The sequence below is a fragment of the Micromys minutus genome, assembly GCF_963924665.1.
Source record: "Micromys minutus genome assembly, chromosome: 19".
Lineage (NCBI taxonomy): Eukaryota > Metazoa > Chordata > Mammalia > Rodentia > Muridae > Micromys > Micromys minutus.
In genome coordinates this window covers 14,737,343-14,745,050 of record NC_137954.1, presented here as the reverse complement: position 1 = coordinate 14,745,050, position 7,708 = coordinate 14,737,343, and positions in this window count along the sequence as shown.

Below are 7,708 nucleotides of genomic sequence, written 5' to 3'. Positions count from 1 at the left end.
GTTAAAACTACATTAAAGTCAATGAATACCAAGCTTGACCTGTGTTTGGTCCCTGAAACATAATGGAAAGTTATCTGATCTCCACAAAAGCATCATGGCACACATATATGTGTATCTTGCACACTCGAATACACATGCATGCTCATACACCTTCAATCTTTCTCTCCTTCACAAGGGTTGAGTCAGACCGTATCTGGCCTTCTGTGAGGATTCTTCATTTAGACAGACCTCTATGTACCATTCCATGATGGGTAATGGCTTATTTAGTGTATATGGGTGTAAACATGGAGCTCTCTGTATCACGTGCTAATTTTTTGTACCTGTTTTCTGTTAAGATTTTACCAAATGTAATAGAAATCTATACACATACATTTCAATTTTCACATAATTCTTTTTTAAAAAATTGATTATAGTTATTTTATTATTATGACCAAGGAAGTCAAAGGGTAGCTTTTAGAAGACTGCTCTCCCTTCCCATAGGGTCTCGGGGATCAAATTCAGGCCCTCAGGTTTCTGTGACAAACACTTCCTTGTCAACTCCATAATTTTTCTTGTTGTTTTGAAAAGGTCTCCTCAATATGTAGGTAGCCCTGGCTGTGCTGGAACTTGCTCTGTGGACCAGGCTGGCCTCAAACACATAGATCCTCCTGCCACTGCTGCCCAAATTCTTAATACACTGCAGTGGATTCTTAAGCTTTATCTAACTAATTATATTTTTTAAATTAATGTATTAATTTATTTTGAGGCAGGATCCCACTGTGTAGCGCTGGCAGGTCTGGAACTCAAGAGAGTTCCTGCTTCTACCTTCTGTGAGCCATTCCCAGTTTATGCACTGAAAATGTAAACCATGTAGCTGTAATTTTTTCTGAAACAACAGTAACTTTCCGATGTAAAAGTTGAAGATTTTTTTAAGAAGATATCAAATATTAGTACCTTCAAATGTCAGTAAGCTGTTAATTTACAATTTAATGCCATCTTCACGACATGGTAGATTTTTCATTTGTTCACAGTACATTACCATAAGCCTATTAGGAAAATTGGACGCCCACAACCCAAGATGTGACAGACCACAGGGAATGGTGACAGCAGGAGCCAAGAGCAAGAAAACAATTCTCCTTTTTTAAAAAAACAGTATGGAAGTACAATTTTAAATGTTCAAAACATTTTAATTACAGGGCTGTAATTCCAAAGTGCCATTTAAGAATGCCGTTCTTTTGTAAATATGAATTCTTTCCAATTTGATTTTGAAGTCACCTGACCCACACCCCCTCCCATTTCCTACACCTCCCACATACACTTTAATAGCCTTTGTTTTGATTTATACTTTTTAATCCACCTGAAGCAACAGTTCTTGGATTTGGTCTCTTACCTGTAGCAGAAAATGGGGCAACAAAACCTAACGTGATAGATTCTAAGAGGTGCTGTCCCACTGTCCCAACACATACACACACGCACACGCGCACCCCACCTTGTGGTCTTAAATGTTTCAGTGAGCCTTTCTCTGTACCCTGTTGTAGCTTAGCCTGATGATAGTGTCCAACCTGTGACTGTGTGTCCTTCACAGTAGGAACTTGTTTATGCAGATAATCCCTGATTTATGATGGTATTACACCTCAGTAAACACATTGTAAACTGAAAATATCTTAATTGAAAACAAATTGAATACACCTCACTTACTGAAAAGGGTTGCTTAGCAACACTGTGTGTGCAAAGTACCGCTTCTTTTTCTCACATCGCATGGCTGACTAAGAGCTGCGGCTTGCGCTGCCCAGGATCTGAAGTGTTTGTGTCATATTGTTAGCTTAGAAAAAGACCAGAATTTAAAATATGAGGTACAGTTTCTACTAAATGCATATGGCTTCCTCCCCCACAAACTAAAGCCAAAATCCTGAAGCTAATCACCTACATCTGGTTATGTTTGTCTTTTGTCCAGTTTATTTCTAAAGAGAGGGAGAGATCGAGGTCTAAGTGTGCAGGTCAGGTGAGAAGGGAGGAGGCAGGAGAACAAGCGCTGGGGACAACAGATCACTGGGATACTTACAAACCCCAGAGAGGACAGGGCCTCCAAAGCCAGTGGGAAGGGGACAGACAGAGAGGCACACGCAGTGGGAGGGGAACAAGAAGGAGAGGAGGGTAGGGGTTGGTGGGGAACCTATAGGCTGAGGGGCACAGGGACTTAGGCCAGCAGGGTTCCATGGGGAGTTCTACTGTGGGTTGGAGGGCTTAGGACTGGCAACATGAGTTCCATTGAGATTCTGTGACAGTGATAAAGGTTGGCCAGAATGATTCAGTGGTCTGAACTCTCTATAAGGGACTTGGGGGTCAGTGAGTAAGTCAGGTAGGTTGTATCCAGTTGTCTCCTAGGGAGGTGGCACCAGGATGAGGCTGCCAAGGCAGTGGACTGTATCTGTCACCTTGAGGGGGTGGGACATCTGGCAACTGCCAAAAGGTTCATCTGAGGCTGAAATGGATGCGGGGGCAGGGTGAAAATAGCGTCCATTACAGCTGTGTAGGCCAGGGTCTGAGATCACTATTGGCTCTCCTCATGCAGCTCAGAGAATGGTAGAGAACCCAAACCTTATACAGTCAACCTTCTCCCAGTAATTTCATATGCCAGCATTTTCTCAAAATAATATCAAGGGCCCAGATTAAAAAAAAAAAAAAAGATTCAATAGATAAAAGCAGCTGCCACTAGGCCTGACAACTTCTAACTGATCCGCTTTCCAAATGATGGAAGGAAAGAACCATGGCATGAACCACATACATAGAATTATGGATATACACTCACCACACATACACACACCACATACACACACACCACACTCACACACACACACACACACACACACACACACACACACCACACTCACATATTACACACACACACACACACACACCACCTACACACACACACCACACTCACATATTACACACACACACACACACACTACCTACACACACACACCACACTCACATATTACACACACACACACACACACACCACACTCACATATTACACACACACACACACACACACCACCTACACACACACACCACACTCACATATTACACACACACACACACACACACCACCTACACACACACACCACACTCACATATTACACACACACACACACAAATACATAAAACAAAAGCTTTTACATTTCAAAATGGCCTGCAGCAAGATTTCTTCCGTGTCAAATTTGTTATCTTTCTGTTCCACTGGAAGGGAGCTAGGGGCCTTGGGTGAGATCAGGGTAAACGGTATCGAGCAGACTTCACTTCCATTTCTGCCTCATCAGAAGTAGCTTCTTGTTTTTAGTTTCTCAGTTGGCTGCAAATAAACCTCTATTTCTTAGAGGACAACTCCAGGCTGTGTCCTTGTTCCTTGTCCCTCTTCTCCCTTCTGCTTCTATTTGCTTGACGAGCTAGCCTTTCCTGTTGACTGCTTTGCTTCCTGTCCAGTTTTGTAGGAGCAGATTTGGCTGAAAGCCTCACTCCCCTTTCCCATGCTCCCACCAGCTACACAGACCTCCCTCTTGGGCTAGTGGTAAAGAGTGAACTTAGTCTGTGGATACTACTGTGTTTGGGAGACAGGAGTGAAACTGGGCAGTGCTTTTAATCCCAGCACTCGGAAGGCAGAGGCAAAGGATCTCTGTGAGTTCAAGGCCAACCTGGTCTATAGAATCAGCTCCAGGATAGCTGGGGCTACATAGAAAAACCCTGTCTAGAAACAACAGCAAAATGTTTAGCACATAATGGAGTGGTTGAACAGATGAAACACTTCTCAGGAGGGGATCTAGCTTTGCAGGTACCCAACACACTTCTAACCCTTTAGAAGGAGGGACTGGGTGTAGAAACAAGTGGATCTGCTGAGAACTACACACCCTGGTTCCCCTCTCAGCTTGTACTTGTCTTCTCTGATATGCCAAGATACTCATGCTGTAAAAGGCTTTTCTCAAAACCCACCCAATAGTCTTCTGATGGTTCAGTGGGTAGCATTGAGCTTCCCTAGGTCAGGCACTGTGCTAGGCTTAGAGTGTATTACGGGAAGCAGAAGTACTGTGCTGAGATGTGGGAGGGGTGGGGAGACTCATCAAATGGGCATTCAGTGTGTGAGCATCAATCTCCCAGTAGGAAGAGCAAAACAGACTCTGGTGTAGATTGGTCAGAAAGGGTTTATGTAGCCAAGGATCATGTGAAGACATCACTGGCTCTTTTAAAGAGCAAGTGGTTTCTCATCCATTTTAGCACCACCAGAAAGTTCCAGAAAAAAAAGCTTAGGGAAAGTACATTGTATCATTACCTAATGGATGACACGCTTCTTATAAAAATTATTTTTTCTTTTGCCGAACTGTATTTCAGCATTTTGGTTTGATTGTCAGTGTACCTCATATGAATATAATGAATTTCAAACATTCATTATGCCTGTTTCAAAATCTGAGGATTTAATCTAGGGAGTTTCATTTGTAAGATGAATTTGTAGCCTCTAAAGCATAACCCAATCTTTTCACTGTTTATTTGGCCTAGACTAGCCTTGAACTCAGGCGGAAGCCCAGGGTGGCCGTGAGTTTGTGATCCTCTTGATTCAGCGCAACAAGAGAGCAGAATTCCAGGCCCTCTCAAGCAGTCTGGCTCTGTAACAGCTTTCATTTCACTAGCTGAAAAGAAACAGAATTCTTCTCTGGGGTATTTCCTATTGCCACCAGTCACACACACAAATGCCTTACAACAAAAAGATGGAAGTGCAGACCTATAAAACCAGTCCTGGGACATGGAGACTGGGAGAGGGCTTCAAGGCCAGCCTGAGTTAAAAGACAGGTTCCAGCTCTGTCTGGACATCAAAACAGAACACAACAAAAACTCGTATGTCTAAAATTTTCTTATAAATTAATATATTTCAAAATAGGGAGGAAGAAAATAAGTATGTGAGTAGGGACAGTTCATGCCTTTGTTAGAGTATATACAATAATATTCATTTGCTTCACACTTTGATAAAAGCTTAGAATTAAAGAAGAAGTTTCCTAACTACTATCAGTAAACTTTGCTCAAAAGCGTAGTAATTCCCTACTGAATGGCCAATTTTCCCCTTTTACATTTTTCTCATACAATCAGTATATAACATATTCATCAAACTTCAGAGAGTGCCTGGACAGCCTTTCTTTCTTGGGATAGATACTTTTTCAGTTCTCAAGCCAGGTGGTTTAAAGTTCATCAGCAGGGTGTACAAAGGTCTGCCTTACTGACAGGCATCACAAGAAATGAACACTTTTATTGAATGGTCTGACACAAAATAAACAGAACATTATTGAGCGTAGGATCAGAATGTCCTAGCTCTCTCTCTCTCTCTCTCTCTCTCTCTCTCTCTCTCTCTCTCTTTATATATATATATATATATATATTTACAGTGCGAGCACAATGTAACTCTGCTGGAATAGCAGTGACTTCATTATCTTCCTTCTCACAATGGTTTCTTTGAGCCGATGTTCTCTCTTAGGATAAACACAAAACCAAAATAATATCCTTAAATAAGCTCTCTGATCTTAGCTCTTTATCATTAAATTAGCTACAAATTCAAAAGCATGTTCCTCTTCTGTAGTCATATCTAAGTTGTGAGAATTATTATAAACCCTAATAAATAGATTAATTAGTACGTAGCTATTCCCGCCTGGTCCTGAGGTCATATAGCCCGAGAGAGATCGAGAAGTTAGTCTATTAGAAGACAATAATTGATCACTTATGGTGATAAATTACTTTGTGGCATTAGTAGTCATATATGTTCTGAGGATGCATACCTGAAGCCAGCACAGACCCAGCAAATGTATGGCGCGGTTCCGGTTCCGATAAAACGGCCGCGAGCGAAGGATTACCTTTGCGTGCCTCCGGGTTACGGGCAGAAATAACCAATCTCCAGAGGTTCCCACGGTTAAACCGTGACCAGGAAAAGCTTACTTACAGCGTGAAGGCCGAAAGCGATCTGCCAAGTTCAAAGACGCCCCAACACCTTGCCTGCGGCCATGGTCTGCGACCCGGAAGTACTAAGTCTTCTGACCGGATGGGGAACTGAGGCATTGGTCGGTCATTAAATAGTTTACTCCTCATTTGAGCGCTCTCGCTGCGGCATGAGGCCTCGGATATTCCCCGGTAGCACACTGTGCTCAGAATCCGGGGAATTCCAGGCTAGCCTGGTCTACTCAGCTCCTTCCTCAAAACAAGGCAGGCTCTAAAAGATGCAATGAAAGAAGAGGAGAGTTTAAAAGCATGCAAAGGTGACTGCGGCTGTGCTTTTCCTTCCAGTAGGCTGAGGGCCAGGCTGAGTGGATGCTCACACTAGGCGCCCAGCAGCCCACAGCCTCGCAACCACTTGCCCGAGCATCCCGCCTCAGTGACCGGCCACTGCCACCAACGCCTGTGGGGCCTGTGGGACACAGCTGGACAAGAAGATTATGACAGATTGCGTCCCCTCTCCCAACCGCAAACAGACGTGTTCTTAATCTGTTTTTCCCTGTGAGTCCTGTATCATTTGAAAATGTCCGTGCAAAGTGGTATCCCGAAGTGCGACCACTGTCCCAATACTCCCATCATCCTAGTGGGGATGAAGCTTGATCTTATGGATGTATAGGACACGATCTAGAAGCTGAAGGAGAAGAAGCTGGCTCCTATCACCTACCCGCGGGGGCTAGCCATGGCGAAAGTGATCGGTGCTGTCAGATACCTGGACTGAAGGACGTGTTCGATGAAGCTATCCTCTATCCACCTCCTGACAAGAAGAGGACTAGAAAATGCCTGTTGTTGTAAATGTCTGAGCGCCTCGTTCTTGGTCCTGTCCCCCGAACTTTTGTGTGCTTTGCTCAAAAAAAAAAAAAAGCAGAGTCTTCGCATTCGATGCCAAGTTTTTGTTCAAGATTAATTTTTCCATAAAACCATTTTGAACCGATGAACCAGTCAATAATTTTAAGGTTCTCTTTTAAATGTAAGGATTCCAACTTACAATCTATTAAATTTCAGCCCTAAAATGACAACGCCTTCTTAAAGCCTTATTTTTCAAAATCCCCTATTCTTGCTCAGAATAAGAATTGCCAAAATACCTTGTGAACTAAGTTGCGTTGTGCTGAGACCACTTAAGCACTAAACTGGTGAGAGACTTCTGTCCTTAAGAAGACTGCAGTCTCCGGAGTGTAGGGTACAGACCCTTCCATAGTTCCCAGACCGGGTGGCACAGCACAGCTTTTATATGACAGCTGCCATGTAACGCTCCTGTAACTTATCAGCCCGTGTTCACTACGTAGCTTTGTGATCTCAGTGGGTTTTCTAACTTTGAACAGAACTCTGGTACCTGTGTTTCCTCTAACAAAGTATTCTGTTCCTAGTTGTGGGTGTACTGGGTAGAGTGTGTGAATCCGTACTTAAATCTCCATCCTCACAGTTGCTAACTTAGCAAGTACTTTTCTTTAGGATCCCCTTCTTAACAAGCAGTATGTGTGACCTGTACTATGAGATCTTTCTGATAATGCTTTCGGGGATTATTTGGTCGGTAGAAGTGCATTCCTGTTTTCACCTTAGTTACAGCTAACTAGTGCTTCCCTCAGATTTCAAGTAACCAGGTGCAAAAATCATGTGTTGCAGATTTGCAGTTTGTAAACTATTTTAGATATTCTTAAACTATGAACCTTCTAAACATCACTGTCTTGCCAGAGTACCAACAGCC